The sequence below is a fragment of the Nicotiana sylvestris genome, chromosome 10 (assembly GCF_000393655.2).
Source record: "Nicotiana sylvestris chromosome 10, ASM39365v2, whole genome shotgun sequence".
Classification (NCBI taxonomy): domain Eukaryota; kingdom Viridiplantae; phylum Streptophyta; class Magnoliopsida; order Solanales; family Solanaceae; genus Nicotiana; species Nicotiana sylvestris.
In genome coordinates this window covers 144,313,193-144,330,673 of record NC_091066.1, presented here as the reverse complement: position 1 = coordinate 144,330,673, position 17,481 = coordinate 144,313,193, and the positions used below count along the sequence as shown (strand labels likewise).

The 17,481-nt window shown below is 39.5% G+C and overlaps 1 long non-coding RNA gene across 1 annotated transcript; it reads left to right on the top strand.

Annotated features, from left to right (window-relative positions):
- Positions 1 to 13,530: 13,530 nt before the first annotated feature.
- On the top strand, positions 13,531 to 14,717 carry LOC104227882 (uncharacterized). Its single transcript, XR_711202.2, has 3 exons — positions 13,531 to 13,667; positions 13,872 to 14,147; positions 14,324 to 14,717. It is a non-coding gene; the product is annotated as an uncharacterized lncRNA (long non-coding RNA).
- The last annotated feature ends 2,764 nt before the right edge of the window (positions 14,718 to 17,481 follow it).

The window sequence follows — 17,481 nt, the reverse complement described above, 5'->3', positions numbered from 1 at the left end:
ACCAGTCTCAACCCAGAAATGAACTCAGCACACTCAAATTTAAACCCGAAATGAATTGTATAACAACAACAACAGTAGATACCCAAACAGACCTGACTGTACCACACTACGCTCGAAACTAAACCAGAAAAACTTTCTAAAACTTTGACAACACTAAACGAGACTGCCTTTCAAAGGAACTCTCTATTTTCATATTCTTTTCCAAAAAAATTCCCCCCTTGTTATCTCAGGTCTGCCCTCTTTTATACCCTAAGATAGACCCTTTTTCCAGCCTGTTTTCACACTAGGCAGAATTAAGAAATATGTGTCTCCCATCATATTCCCTGACAGCCACTACTAAGTGTCTAATTTCATTGTTTAGTTTTAAAGGTGTATGGGCAATGCTATATTTTAATCAAGTCTTTTTAAGTCTCCCCACACCATTATGCTTTGTTCCCCATTAGAACTAAACAAATGCATTAGTTTAATGTTAATTAAGTGTTTTACTGACAGCCCACTTAGCAAGACCATTTTCCAAACTTTTAAACCCCCAAAATACCCCTGAAGACCCTGTGACTGCAGCTATAACCAATTCTCCTAAGTTCTGAATGCAACCTTATAACTCACTACTATCTAATTAACATTATCATACCAACACTGAATTCAAACCAATGTCAGATTCATTTCAGACCCTAAACAGTAGGATTCAATTCATCACACTCAACAACAGCTTAAGCTTGAACCAGGTTGAATCAAATAGTAACAAAATAACGGCCCAGGATTTTAATGATTCAGAACACCCTTACAGGGAATGACACAGTAGGTTCAGGTGACAACCAAAACAAAGTTCTTGTATTTTCAAAGCATTTCAACTGACCAAGCAATTCAAAACAATGTGACGACCGACTAAGCGATTCAAACATTGTGATGAACTAATCCTTAATTTTAGCAAACGGACAAACTTAATTTATCGATTGCAAAATCGAAAATGTTCTAACAAATCGACAAACTGCCTAGCTTCAATAATTGACTAAAATTAACGAGTCAACACCAATTACCAAACCAAAGCAAATTGACGTGACAGGAAATTAATCCGAAAAGACACATAAAAAAGAGATGAAACAGAGAACAGAGAAGACCAAAAATGAGGAAATTGAAAGCTAAATAACAAACTCCAAATGGAAATGGGAAATACCTAAGATGAACGACCAACTCGGCTTGAACCAAATCCGGCATCATTTGCTTTTTGGTCGGAATAGGTCTTAATCACGAGTTCTCAAACGAGAACATACGAATAAAACCTATTTCGGCCTCGAATCTTCAATACGGGCTCTTGATCTGAGAACTCAACGTTCGTTCATTCGAATTGAGATTCAACAAACTACAGTTTGATTCAAGGGGAACTAGGGGTGGTTTAGGGACGAGGGAAGTCAGGTGGATGTTGGGTGTTAGCCTGGAATCCATTGGATTAGTTAGGGTTTTTTGGTCGATCTTTGATTGAAGATTCGAAGGCCCTGATCAGGATTCGAGGGGAATGGTTAGAGGGGTTAGGTTTAAGGGGTCGTAGGGAAGCTGGGGTGTGAATTTGGGGGCGAACGGAGCACTGTCCGCCGGGTTTCAGGCTATGGAGTATGGTGGCGGCTATTAGGGTTTTTGGTCGTTTGGTCTCTCTGAAAGAGACGACTGAACAGGGGGGTGTTTGGAAATGAGAGGGGGAAATGGGTCTGGGGTATTTTGGTATATTAGATTGAGGGGATTAATGTGATCCGTTAGATCAGTGAAGATCGACAGTCCAGATTAGGTTAGGGGTCAAACGGGGTCGTTTTGGTTAAGTACTGAGGCGGGTTTAGTTCAGGATAAACAGGTCGGGTTCGGTTCTTGGATACGGGTATTGATCTATGACCGTTGGATGTGGCTTGGTTGAATGGCTGAGATTTTTGCCATTGAAACGACGTAGTTTGGTCCCTATACTACGTCGTTTCACCATCCTATGAGAGGAGCTGCCTGGACCGGGTTTGAGACATGCCATTGGGCCAGGGATTTGAGCCCAACCCGATTTTCCTTCCTAGTTTTTGTTCTTTTCATTCATTTTGCTTTCTAAATTATTTTCTAAAATTATAAACCAAGTTAACTTATTAAAAATACTAATTATCTTCTAATAACATTTATCACATATAATTAAATGCCAATTAACAATAAAATCACACAATTCAACATTAAATGCTAAAAAATGCAAAGTACATTATTTTTTATGATTTTCATTTTCGTAAAACAAGTCAGTGGTTAATTAATCCTAAATTGTAAATGCAAATGCAACACATATATTTTTGTATTTTTCAGTAGTAATAACCGATTCTTTTAAAAAACAACCTAGAGGAACCCTAAGAAAAGGAGAACGGGCATCCATCTCCACCTTCAACCAAGAAACACCCTTCAACAACAAACCAAAAAACACCAAACGACCCTCTTTCTCCACCCCTCCTCTCCTCCACACACATCCACGCCTAGCTAACACCCTCACAGCCGTCGAAAACCAACAAGATTAGCTGCTGATCTTCTTCTTCTTCTTGGGGACTTGGGGAGTTCCTAACACCTTCTCCCCGAGTCAAATGAACCCTCTTACCCGAATCTCAGGTGCAGACTTAGTTTTGGAGTCCAAAGTATTTTTAAAAGGAAAAATAATTTTTTAAAAACGATGACCGCACACCTAAATTAATGTCAGGTGGTGACTCTGAAAAGTCCTTTTGAACACAAATTTTTGTCACTTTCGAATTTGAAAACCCTTTTTGAGCTCTACAAATCTTTTATTATTTAAAAGAGGTTATGTGAGGTGGTAAAAAAGGGGTGTGACACTAGTCGTAGTGGCTAACGACAAAAACCTCGCAGGTCCAACAAAAGATCGACCAACTCCGAATCGATATGAATGAGGTCCAAGCCATGGCCGACGAGTGGTAGTGCAAAATGGACTCGCTGGCTTCGGAGAAGGAAACCGCCCAGGAAAAGCTAGTATCGGTATAGGTTAAACTTCGGGTGGCGAAAGAGTAAGCCGACAAACGATCCCAGCTGATTGACGATCTTCGAGCGCAATTGAGCTTGGCTCTAGCAGAGCGGGATGCCCTCGGTAGAGAATACGAAGAAATAAAGTCCAAGTTGGACACAACCTCCACTGATGCCGAAGAGATGGTGGCCCAGTACAAGGACGATGTTGAAGCAGCTGAGGCCTACCTGAAGACCAAGCCAAAAATTGAGACCGAGGCAAAGAAACTTTCCGAGCGTGAAGGTGCCAAAGGCTCCGAGGGTTTTGAGGGATCCAAAGGCTTCAACGGTTCTAGCACTGAATCGGGCCCCCGTGAAGATCATGCACGAATGCCTTAGAACTTTTTTAGTTTTTGTCTTGTGTATAATTTTTGTTTATTTTGAGGATGCTTTTGTTTGGCCTTTGTAAATACATTCCAGAATATATAAAATTTCCCTTTTCTGGCAATTTCGAGTCTATACTTTTTTAGCATCTTTTCATAATTTCTATTCCTGCAAATATTTCTAATGCCTTAGCATAGAATCAAATGTATTAGGTCATTCATTTTTCAGAGGTCCGAACAGAGGCTGACTTCGATTCAACTTTATTTGCCTGAGGCTTTGTAAACTCGAAGTGGTCGGAAGTTTTCCCAAGATGCTTAAGTTATTTTAGACGATGATTTTGTCGAGGGTAACCTTTTAGTAGGAGAATTTCATCCCTAGTACAATTCTAAGAAAGGTAAAAATCTTCTTTTTCGTTAATCATTGATCCGATGTCGATACGAGCTGAGATACATGTCGTGATATCTGGTTGGGCACGAATATCACGACCTTTTGTTAGTCGTGTGTGGATGTTGGGTAATGCTTTCTGAGGTCATGGAGTTCGAACTGGATCTGGGGGGCATGGTCTCGATTGCTCCGAGGGCAGGTGTTTTATTTCTAGTAGGGGTAGCCCTTGGGCTCGATAGTCTCTGTATGGGTAGCCCTTGGGCTCGATAGTCCCCGAATAAGGGTAGCCCTTGGGCTCGAAAGTCTCCGAATAGGGATAGACCTTGGGCTCGAAAGTCCCCGAATACGGTTAGGATCTATGTTTTAAGAGGCAAAAATGTGTGATAGCAAGGTGTAAACCTTCTTTGTTTTCTGTGTGTAAAGTATATGATCGAAAGCATGAAAAAGCTTGTATCACGGCTAAGGTGGCCTATGTGGGCATGTTTCATTTGACCATTTGGACCTTAATACAAATCCTAACCACAGAGCCTAAGCTATTCAAGTACAAAATTGCCTTGTTTCCTTGCTAAGAACCTTAACCCGAGGATGATGACCCCCAGTATTCAAGGTTGATCTTTATAGGACTCGGATACTATTGATGCGCCCATTGACTCCGATTTAAGACCAACCTTCGAATCTAAGTTAGCACGATTTGCTATTTTCTCGTTAAAAAGCCGAAAACCCCATTTGGGACAAAACCGGTTCAAGAGAAAAAGAGTGTAATTCATGCTTTCAGACCTAATCGTCACATTCTCCCTTGGACGTTGCCTGCAAATGTTAGTCCGATTCATAATATTATAAAAGAGTAAATGAGATCGTACCTTAGCAGTATGGTTGTCCAACGGGACGGGACAGGACAAAATTAACGGGACAGGATGATATTTAAGCAGGACGGTGGCGAGACGGCACGAAACAAGACGGGACAAACGGGACTAAAAGGTTGGCCCATCTCGTCCCGCTAATAAACAGGATGAGACAGGACGAGTTCGTGGGCCTTGAGTGTAGTTTTTTGTTAAAATGTCTAGTTTTTTTAATATGACTACGTTTTTAAAGTTTGCAACGGCAAGTTTTTTGACTTATTTAATAAACTTAAATGTTAAAACGGAAATTAGAAAACTAAGTAAAGAATTATAAAATATTAAAACAAAAGACTTGTAATGAAATATTATAGTAATTATAAATTTATAATAGAGTTATAATTTATTTAATATAATTTCAAAGTATTAAGTAACTAAGACAATTCATAAAAAAATTCAATGCTTAGAGCCTTTTATTTTATTAATAGAACTTTCAAATCTCAAATACAAATATAATTCTTTTGAAGAGCACCTAATCTACGCAGTCACCTTCTAGGAAGGGTTCTATTTGAACTAGGCTTCTTAGTAACCAATTACAAATTATCATACTAATATTTGTAAGCTTTTATATAGCTTATGTGTAACTTATCAATAATATCTCTCGGACATTGTGCTGGAATTGGCAATGTTGATTGATGTTCCATGAGCTTCATGCCGTCATCGCTCCCAGTGCTAAGTATATCATTGTATTCTTCTTCTTCCCTAGTGGTTAATTTTTCAAAACCAAGATTTCTTCTTTCTGAATTAATCCAATCTCTAAATATAGGGAAATCTCTAGACTGTCCTCCGCTAACGTATGTCTATGATCTCCAATTTGAAATCTTGTCGCGCTAAAAGCACTCTCCGATGCTACTGATGATGCTTGAATAGCCAGGATATCTCGGGCCATTATTAAAAGTGTTGGAAAAGCCTTGCCACGCTCCCTCTACCATGACAAAAGTTGTTCGTTGTCTTCTTTGTCTTTAATACTTTCCAATCCTTGATTAAGATAAGAATCAAGTTCATCATCAATAGAGGAATCAAAACCTGTTATATCATCCATAACTTCTCATAAAAATTCTGTTCTAGACTTAGAAGTAGATGGAGTAGTTTCACAACCTGTTGTTTCCATAGATTTATATTTATCAAACATTGATCTAGCATAAGAATATATGCTAGCTTGGCAGTCTTCAAGAGATGGTTGTTCATTTTCTTGAATTGCTAAATTCTCATAAATTTTCCGAACAAGTCCCTTTGCTCCTCTTAGTTTTAAAGATGGATTAAGTAGAGTAGAAATTAAATAAACTTTGGGAATAGGGAAAAAATACTTTTTAAATTTTGAAATCATTTCATTAATGGCCGGTGCGTAAGTTGGATTTGTTTTATACTTATCAAATATAACAGAAATTCCACAAATATACCATAATATTTGTGTAACAGTAGGATAATATATACCAGAAAATTATTTTGTACCATAATAAAATTTTCTAAAAATTTAGTAAACTCTTTGATATCATCCTAATTAGAATCAACAATTTGATCAGCAGGGATACCATTAGGCATATTAAATACCTTTTGGATAGGCACCCGATAATCATAAGCAACTTTAAGCATTTCATAAGTAGAATTCCACCTAGTACAAACATCTTTTGGAACTTTTCTAAATGGAAGGTTAGCACTAGCACATTGTTGAGCAAATTCACGAATTCTACTCGCTTTATTAACACAAAAAATATAGGCACAAGCATGTTGTATTTTACTACAAGCATCAGAAAGTAAATAAAGACCATCTTTTACAATCAAGTTAAAAATATGGCATGCACATCTAACATGAAAAATTGCTAGATTAATTGGACAAAGTCTAGTTTTTAAGCTATCGTGTTAGCAGAAGCATTATCTAAGGTGATAGTTAAAACTTTATCAATGAGTCCATAAAAATCAAGTATTTGTAGAACTGTAGTTGCAATATATGCTCCAATGTATTTTGAATCAACAAATTTTTAACCAATAATACGTTTTTGCATGTTCTAGTGATGATCAACCCAATGACATGTAATAGTTAAATAATCACAACCATTAGGACTACGAACTATATCAGATGTGATAGATATTTTACAATCTAAGTGAAAAAATACACAACGAATATACTGAAGATATTCGGTTTGAAATTTAAAAGCATCATTTCTAACCGTGGTCTTAGGATGAGGAGTATTTATAGTAGAAAATAGGGCCAAAGTGTAATTTAATAAACTTAGGAGTTATATTAAAAATTTGGGGAGGGGTAGGGGTGTTTTGGGGGGTGTAGGGGATGGAGGTCTTTTTGGCCGTTTTTGGCCATTGGCAACGATTATTTTTGCAATTTAAGTCGTTACCCAACAGCTAGATTTCAAAAAAAATGCGGGACGGGACAGGACAAAACAAGACGGGACAAACGGGAAGAAATAGTCGTCCCGTCCCATCCCATGTCCTGTTTAACATTGGCCTATCCCATTTAAATTGAAGTGGGACGGGACGGCCCGTCCCGATTGATAGCCATACTTAGCAGTAGTACCACTTTATGTGCATCTAATTCCACTTTTCCCGTAATTTTGACGACTCGATGTGGTCCTTCCCAATTCGGCCTTAGCTTTCCCTCGTTCGGGTTCCGAGTGTGCAATGTTACTTTCCTTAACACCAAGTCCCCGATCTTGAAGTGTCAGAGGTTGGCTCTTTGGTTATAATATCTTTCTATCTGCTGTTTCTGGACGACCAACCTGACTAGGGCGACCTCTTGCCTTTCATCCAATAGTTCCAAGCCCGTGCTCATGGCCTCACCGTTCGATTCCTCGGTCGCATATCGGAACCTAAGGCTCGGTTCTCCCACTACGTCTTGAATTAATGCTTCGTCATCGTAGACTAGTGAAAGAGAGGTGGCCCCGGCACTAGACTTCGAAGTTGCACGGTATGTCCACAAGACTTCGGGCAATATTTCTTTCCATTTTCCTGGCATTAACACCTTTTTTTTAGGTTTTGAAGTATGGACTTGTTTATTGATTCCTCTTATTTGTTCCCACTAGAGTGATCGGGTGTCATAATATCTTTTTAATCTTATGGTCTTCGAAAAACATGTTTACCCTGCCACCGATGAATTGCTTCCCATTATCACACATGATCTCAGCCGGTATCCGAACTAGCATATTATGTGGTCCCAAATGAAGTCAATGACTTCTTTTTCCCAGACTTTCTCAAATGCTTGAGCTTCTACCCATTTAGAAAAATAGTCGGTCATAAACAGTATGAATTGGGCCTTACCAGGTGCCCACGACAAGGGACCAACAATGTCCATTCCCCACTTTATGAATGGCCATGGGGACAAGACCGAATGTAGTTGCTCTCTGGGTTGATGGATCATCGGTGTGTCTCTCTGACAGCCATCACATCTTCGTAAGAATTCTTTCGGATCTTTCTCTATGTCGATCCAGTAATAGCCGGCCCTGATTATCTTCCAAACCAAAGATTTCGCCCCGAATGGTTTCTGTAGGCACCTTCATGAACTTCTCTCAAGACATATTTAGTATGTCCCGACCCTAAGCATATAGCAAGAGGGCCGTCGAATGTTCTTCTAAATAGAGTCCCTTCGGACATGCTGAATCTGGCTGCCTTCATACGTTGAGCTATTGATTCTTTAGGATCCGAGGGGCAACTTCCTAGTTTTCAAATAATCTATTTATTTGTTCCTCCAATCCCAAGTTAAACTTGTTGAATTTATTTTGGAATGGCCTTCTTTTACTACCGATTTTATGATCTGTACGCCTGTCCCCGAACTGAATTCATCTTCATCAACCGATGAACCAAAGTTAGCCAGAGCATCGGCCTTGCTTTTTTGATCTCGGGGCACGTGCTGTAGGGTCCATTCAAGAAATTGATGCAGCGTTACCTGCAATTTGTCTAAATATCTTCGCATTCATTCCTCTTTTACTTTGAACGTCCCATTGACTTGATTTACCACAAGGAGGGAATTATACTTAGCTTCGACCACCTCGGCCCCAAGGCTTTTAGCCTATTCCATAGCTGCAATCATGACCTCATACTCGGTCTCATTGTTAGTCAATTTCATAGTTCTAATAGACTCCCTGACTACGTTACCCGTAGGCGGCTTCAACACGATGTCGAGTCCAGACCCCTTTGCGTTTGAAACACCATCCGTAAAAAGTGTCCAGATTACTGAGGAAGTCCCCGAGGTTAACAAAAATTCCTTTTCGACTTTGAGTATTAAGGCCAGCGCAAAGTCGGCCACGAAATCTTCCAAGATTTGTGATTTGATGGCGGTTCGGGGTCAATATTCGATATTGTACCTGCTAATTTCTATGACCCATTTGGCAGACCGACCCGAGAGATTAGGTTTGTGCATAATGTTTCTAGTGAGTAAGAGGTTATGACACATATGGGGTAGCATTAAAAGCATGGTTTCAACTTTCTGGAGGCGCTTAGAAAAGCGAGTGGCAATTTTTCGTGGTTAAGCTTCATATTGTATCTCTTCAATATGTCAAAGGTTTCCTGCAAATGTTTTAAATGGTCCTCTGGTCATAGGGACTTAACTAACATATCGTCAATATAAACTTCCATTGATTTTTCTATCTGTTTTTCGAACATCCGGTTTACTAGGCGTTCATAAATGGCACCGGCATTCTTTAGTCCGAACGACATTACATTATAATAATAGGTACCGAACGTAGTGATAAAGGAAGTTTTTTCTTGATCGCCCGGGTCTATCCGAATTTGGTTGTAACCGGAATAAGCATCGAAAAAGCTGAGTATCTTGTGCTCGGACCGTGTATCGATCATGTGATCGATGTTAGGCAAAGGAAAAGAGTTCTTAGGGCATGCCTTATTCAAGTCTTTATACTCTACGCGCATTCTTAATGTATTTCCCTTTTTAGGCACTACCACTATGTTAGCTAACCAGTACGGGTATTTAAATTACTGAATGGAACCTATTTTAAGGAGTTTGGATATCTCGTCTTTGTTGAAGGCATGCTTGACTTCAGAATAAGGCCTCCTCTTCTAGTTAACTGGGTGGAACTTCGGATCCAAACTTAGCTTGTGAGTGATTATCTTCGACAGGATCCCTGTCATATCAAGATGGGACCAGGCAAAACAAGATATGTTAGTTGTAAGGAAACTAATGAGTTCGTTCTTGAGCTCGGGGGTCAACCCCGTGCCTAGGTATACCTTTCGATCCGGCAGGTGTTCGGCCAATATAACTTGCTCCAGTTCTTCGACCATAGATTTGGTGGCGTCGGTATCATCAGGAGCTAAGAACAATCTAGGAACTTTGTAATCATCTTCCTCATAGGCTTCTTATCCCTTCGGTCTGACCAGTACTAACAACAGTAATTGTTATTTAACTTCGGCCTTTCTGTCCAGCTCCCCGCTTTTTGACTTCAACTGCGGGTATTGGGAGTCATCGACTGCGAGCATTTCCTTTGTGGTCGGCTGCTCTCCGCATACTATCTTGATCTCTCCCGGTGTAGGGAACTTTAATTCTTGGTGCAAGGTCGAAGGTACCACCCTCCTGTTATGAACCCATGGTCTTCCGAATAGAGTATCATATCTCATATTCCCCTCGATCATATAGAATTTTATTTCCTGAATAGTCCCAACAATGTTCACTGGTAGGGTTATCTCATCTTTAGTAGTTTCACATGCCATGTTGAATTTGTTCAACACCCGAATTGCTGACACTATTTGGTCTTGTAGACCCAACTACTCTACGACCCTCGATATGATGATGTTGGACGAGCTACCTTGATCAATCAACACACGTTTAACTCGAGATTTATTAATAAGTAAAGATATTACTAGTGCATTATTATGCGGTTGTACGATGCCTTCGGCGTCCTCATCGTTGAACGAAATGGTTCCCTCCGAGATATAATCTCAGGTTCATTTTTCCCTTGTGAATGACACCTTTGTGCGTTTTAGCATTGGTCCCTGGGGACATCGACTCCTCCAATGATCATGTTGATGACGTGCTGAGGTTCTTCTTCTTCAGTTTGTTTATTGGAGTCCTTGTTCCTGAAGTGATTTTTGGCTCGATCACTCAGAAATTCTCGGAGATGACCGTTATTGAATAACCGAGCCACTTCTTCTCTAAACTGTCGACAGTCCTCGGTTCTAAGGCCATGAGTGCCATAATACTTACACATCAAGTTAGGGTCTCTTTGGATAGGGTGGTATTCCAATGGTCGAGGCCACTTGGTATCTTTGATGCGCTCGATAGAGGATAAGATGTTGGGCAGTATCGACAATGAAGTTATATTCTGATAACCTTAGTGCCTCCCTGGCCCCGAGTGGCCTATCGAAACACTTTTTGCTCAGGAGCCCCCGGCTCCTGTGGCCTCGATCGTTCCTCTTCTCGTTCCTTATAAGGTTACGCCCAGATCTGTTACCCCTACGATCTCCACTATACGGTTGATACCGGTCTCTGTTCAGTCTTGGTTCATGATCGACGACTCTCTTAGACCTGTCATTAGTTCTGATGGGATAAATGAACTCGGAGGGGGGCCCAATCTTATCATTTTCGACTCTAATTTTTTGACCGGTACCTGTTATGGATGTTGGCCCAAGTTACCGCTGGGTACTCTATCAAATTTTGTTTTAACGACTGTGAAGCCAAGGAGGTTGGGGGCTTAAGTCCTTGAGTGAATGCATGAACGGCCCAAGAGTAAACTCCTGAACTCCCCAATCATCCTCAACCAGAGGCAAGTCCGTATGTTCCATTTGAAACCTCGATATGAACTTCCTAAGCATTTCGTTGTTCCTTTATTTTACCCCGGCATGTGCTTTTACAAAGGCATCTGCAAGCATAGCAAACGAATCAATAGAATTTGGGGGTAAGTTGTGAGACCATATCATTGCTCATTTTGACAGGGTTTCTCCGAACGTTTTTAGCAAAACCGACTTGATCTCGTCATCTTCCAAGTCGTTTCCCTTGATGGCACACGTAGATGAGGTCATATGCTTATTTGGATCCGTGATTCCATTATACTTCAGAATATCGGGCATACGAAACTTCTTCAGGATTGGATTCGGTGCCATGCTCGGAGGGAAAGGCTTTTAGAAAAAATTCTTGGAGTCCATGCCTTTCAATATCGGGGGCGCTCCTGGGATTTGATCTACTCTGAAGTTATAGGTCTCCACTTTTTTGTCGTTGGCCTCAATTTTCTTCTCCCCCGATTCCACCCGCTTTGTTAGTTTCTTAAGCATTTTTATTATTTCAGGGTTGGTCCCGAGCTCATCTTTATCCGGCCTTTTTGTGATGTGCTCACTTCTTCGGGTGTTTTCTAGGGATATTTTAGGCTCAACTCTACTAGAGGAGCGACTTTGATTAAACAGATGTTCTATCGTGACTGTTAGGCCTATAACATTTCGAAAATCACCCGCAGATTGATCATGTCACCTTCGCCTTCGGGCGTACCTCGAGTCATTGGTCGAGCTTCTCCACGAACGTTGTTCTCAGGGTCGGTCGGCAGGTTGGCGTCGATGGCGCCACGTGTGAATTGGCATCAATTGGGTCTGCAACTAGGACTCCATTGGGATTAGTAGGAGCACCTCGTTGCTAGGTACTATATTGTTATTTTCGTCACGATGGCCAGACTTAACATAAACGTTCAAGTGAGTAGACTGAGAGTTCAAGTGGGCGTTAAATTGTTTACCCTTAAAAATAGATAACAATTGAATTTATACGCGATTTTAAAGATATGTAAACTAATTCAATACAAGTGATTAATAACGTTAGATGAGAAAATTAAGGATAGAATAAATAGCCAAACCAGTAGTAGTATTGAGTCTGAGCTCGGTTATGAGCTCAACAATTAGCTGCCTTCGGTTCTGAGCCAAATACTTATGAAGAACTATGAGAAAAAATAAGAACTTTGAATAACTTTTAGAAGCAAAGAAAACAAATGTATATTGCCTTGGTATGCATGTTACAGTGTGTTCCTTGAATAAAAATTATCTCTTTTATATAGTAGGAGAGTTTCATCTCTAATACAATTCTAAAAAAGGTAAAAAAATCTTCTTTTTAGTTAATCACTGATCTGCTACCGATACGGGCCGAGATCCATGTTGTGATATCCGGTTAGGCACGGATATCACGGCCATTTGTTAGTCGTCTGCGAACGTAGGTTAATGCTTTCCGAGGTCATGAAACTCGAACCGGATCCGGGGGGCATGGTCTCAATGGCTCCAAGGGCAGGTGTTTTATTCGGGCCTTGATACGAGAGGTTCCCAGCATCGATTTTGATTCCTTGTAGTTACGTCCTTGCATCGTTTGCCCCACCGAAAAATCGGGTTCCCCATTACCCCTCATTTTACCCGTATACAATTTTAACTAATATATTATTAGATCAAATTATTTCCTGATTCTAATAATTTAATATTTATGATTTTTATTCATAGAGGGTGAGTAGTTGCTTTCCCGCTTTATTTAGCAACTAAGTGAATCGAAGCTTGACAAAGCATGGAAAAAAGGAAAAATATAGCTTCCTTCATTTATTTTAGATGACTGAATTTACCATCTTTCAAGAATTTTTTGTATCAGATTTGGATCAATATTTTACTGATGAGTTCTTTGTATTTATAAGAAAAACCTTTGTTTTTATGGGGGGAGGGGGTTACAAATACTGAATTGGCAAAAATCATGTACGGCCATCTAAACTTGTCCCCATTTTCCTATTTAAGGTATGTTCCATTGAACACTTCATTTAACACAGATTTCTTTTAAATCAACACTTTTTTTCCTTTCTGTGCTAGAGGTTCAGCGCGTGTAACCAAACGGCGCTGACGTGTATTAACAGCCAATCAAAATGTAAAAGTTGTAATATTTTTTCCATGGTGACATTATAATTAAAATATATCCGATAAAAACAAGGCAAAAAATCCCTAGTATATTTCTCCTTAACGCCCGTATATTTGTAATTCCACTTAACGCCCGTTTTCTTCTTCTTCTTCTCTCTCTAACGAATTGGAAGGAAAATTGAAGAAACTTTTGGTGATTCCTGGTTTCTCATGCAGAAGATACTTACTGTAAGTATCAATTTCCCTCGTTGATGAAAAATAACGATTCAAATATGTCTAAAAAGTTAGGGTTTTTACCTTCATGATTTGGGGATTAGGGTTTGAGAATATTCCGTTAATTTCCTATATCCCTTTTTCGATTTCATGAAAATATGTTTAATTTCGAGCCACGTTCTGTCATTGTCTCTAATCTCTCTTTTCGATTTTATTCAGCTTTGATTCAAATGTCGGAGGAAATTATATTCACAAAGGGGGCTACTTTTTTGAGATTCCTGTCCCCACTTATGTTGGTGAGAGTGAACGAGCAGGTATGTATATGGACCTACACCTATTAGACTTAAGGAATGGAAACAATCAGATGTTTCCTATTGCTTGGGCAGTAGTGGATCAAGAAACAAAACATAGCTGGAGTTGGTTCTTAGGATATTTGATTGATGACTTAAATTTGGGCACGGGTGAAGGTTTACTGTAATGTCAGATATGCAAAAGGTAATCTTTCTGCTCTTCTAAACTTTCTGATTTTCTTTTAATTATATTCATCTAAACTTTCTGTTATTCTTTTGTTTCTGCTCTTCTAAACTTTCTGATTTTCTTTTGATTATATTCATCTAAAATTTTTGTTCTTCTTTTGAACTTTCAAATCTTCTAAGTACTTTATTTTGTAGGGATTTGTTCCTGCCATAATGGAATTATTGCCAAATGTAGAGCAAAGAAGGCATATCTGGAGTAACTGGCATATCAAATGGAGAGGAGAAGCTAGAAGAAAGCAGTTCTAGAGATGTTCAAAAGCTAGCTTTGAAGTCAAATTTAAAGAGGAGTTGGAAGCATTGAGTAAATTAGGTAAGAAGGAAATATGTGAGGATTTGTTGCATTATCCCAAGGAAATATATGTAGAAAATGTATAAAGGAATGGAGTTACAGGAAAGTGAAATGGCTTCCAAGATGAAGGCAAGCAAAATAAGCACGCTCACAGCAAAAGAGAGCTCTTTAACTGGGCAGAGATATCATCTATTAAAAACTGCAAAATTGACTTTAAGATTAGCTAAAAGATTTTTGGTATATCACAGATTCTTGCAAAAATAGTAGCAGCCTTCAAAACTCCATAAATTTCCGGGAGATCAATACAAAGTTTCAATATAAAAGCAACTTGTTCTACTACTACAATACATAAGACCATTATTTAGTGCACTACGAATTTAGCCGTGCATAAAACTACACGACCATAATCCAGACTATACACATGAAAATACAAAAAAAACACAAGCATCTTGAATTTGGCTCTTGCCCAATCCCACTATTGTTTAGCCTCCTTGCAATTCACTGCTAGAGACTCTATTTGCACTTAAACATCCTTCAATTTCTGTTTTAATTTATCCCTTTCTTCTTCAAGTTCTTTTACTTTCACTCTTAGTCGATCACTCATTAAACGCAACATCGCCCGACTTGGTAGTAATATGAATGCGTATGATCGATTTAAGTTGGTTGTGCACAAACAATAAAAAATCACACGATATTCGCAATAGAAAATCTGGTGAATCAATTCAAACAACAAAACGATGTGTTTTTCGGACCTAGATCTATTATCTTTGAACTATATAGATTGCAAAGTTGTGGCGTGAGTTGTAATTATATATAATTCTTACTCATATATAATTGAGGGATCAAAGGTGTAATTATTCCAAAAAGATTATCAATCTTTTACATGACCATTTGTAAACTCTTGCTAATTGTATAAGGTAAAATATGTCTATATTAAATAATCGCATGAGAAAGTGACATGTGGAGTCGAAGATAAAAGATAAGTGAATCCGAAGGCAGCGATCCCGTTTGTTACCGGAGAGAATTATACTCACAAAGATTAAATAAATGTTTGTCACCCGATAGCATTTAATGAGGAATATTCTATAGCATTAAGTACACAACCTGTTACAAGGAATATGGCATTCACTACCTACTGTTACACATTTTTCAATGACCTTCATAATTGACATTAAAGATGTGCTTGATCCTAGGACCTTGTTCCCTAGGTGCAACTATAAATAGTGAGATCCATAATCATTATGAAGGACACGAATTTTCTGGCAAACATACGCTATACTCTATTCAAAGCTCAATATAGTTTTATCTTCTTGTTTACTAATATCATTGTTGTTGTACCCGAAAGCCCTGTTCCCATAATTGCTATTTCTACTATTCTATCTCTCTCTCAAGGCTAAGTATCATATTTTTATCTAATTCATATATTATTTCAAGATCAAATTAATTCACTTATCTATAAACCACGTATAAATTCAACAATATCATTTTACGGGTAAACAGTTTGGCGCCCACCGTGGGACTTAGACGGTTATGTAACTAAGTTGGTTCTTCCCTCTTTTACTAACGTGTTTGATTATTTGATCTTAGAAAAACAATTATAGAAAATGACATATAATGGTGTTAACAACACACACAATCTTGAGGCCGAAGGAAATAAGCCTCGGCACGAGGATTTAATTAGTGATACCCGCAATGAGGGGGACGAGGCCACTCCGGTCCACGAAAGGCGGTACCCGCAACATGTTCGAGAGGCGACTCCTGATGATTCTAAAGAAGAGCACGTTGTCGGAGCAGTAAGGGTGTTGTAGGAGCAACAGGAGGCCATTTTGGGTCATCTCGCATGGAAGGATAAGGATATGACAGAACTGAAGCAGACGTTATCGGGTGCTTCCAATAATGCGATGGAAGAGGTCCAGTTCCTCCCGATGCTCCCGCAAATCAAACAATGCAAAGAGTCGACAACAACACCCCGAGAGACGAGATCGGCTTCAATGGGGCCGGGGGAAACTGTTCCAATCACAACAATGAGAGTGATCCCTTTAAAAAGGATGTTGCTCCTGGCCGTTCTGGATGAATGGGCGGCTGAAGCATTTACCAAGGGTTTGAATCCGAGAAGTTCCGATGCTTCCCAGAAGTTGAAAGAAAGCTTGCTCGAGTTTCAAGAGATAACTTGGGCGAATGTTCACAACTGATACGAGTCAAAGATAAGGATCGAAGATGATTAGTTCGGTTTCCCTGCGTCGGATAAAGGTCGGGAGAAGAATAAAGAGAAATCAAAAGACGAGATTTCGACACAGATATACGGTCTTCGAGGAGCCAGTTCTTGCCTTATGAATGGGCCGAAGGACGCATTAGAGGCTCCCGGGTGGCAGACAGGTTCAATAGAAGAACTGATTTCGGCCGAAATAATAGGTCATTATTGGACAAGGAAATGTGAGGTTCTCAAGATCCTTCCTACCCTATACTTTTAGAATACAATTTCAACGTCAGCGATGTAGAGTTAATTTTGGCTATGAGGAACATTAAAGAAGCATAATTCCCGAAGCTGATAAGATTCGATCCCAGCCAGAGGGATCCTAATTTATGGTGTAAATACCATGGGACAAACGGTCACCGGACAAGGGACTACCGACATCTGCGCGAAGAGGTTCCTACACTGTTGAAAAATGGCCATATCAAGGAATTCTAAGTGACCGGGCTAAAAACAATTACAGTCGCAATCGTGACAATACAGAGCCCTCAAAAGCAGGAGAAGATCCCCTACACCTAACGATCAACATGATTTTCGGGGGAACGAGATTAACGGGGTTACTTTCTTGGCGGTGAAAAAGATGAAGGTCTCAGTAACCTACACAAGAGACTTTGCGAAGTCGCGGAAGACGATATCACTTTCACGGAGGAGGTTGTAGATGGATTGTTGCTACCGCACAATGATGCATTGGTAATCTCTCTAAATGTATTAGATTTTACAATTAAACGTATTCTTGTGGATCTAGGGAGTTCT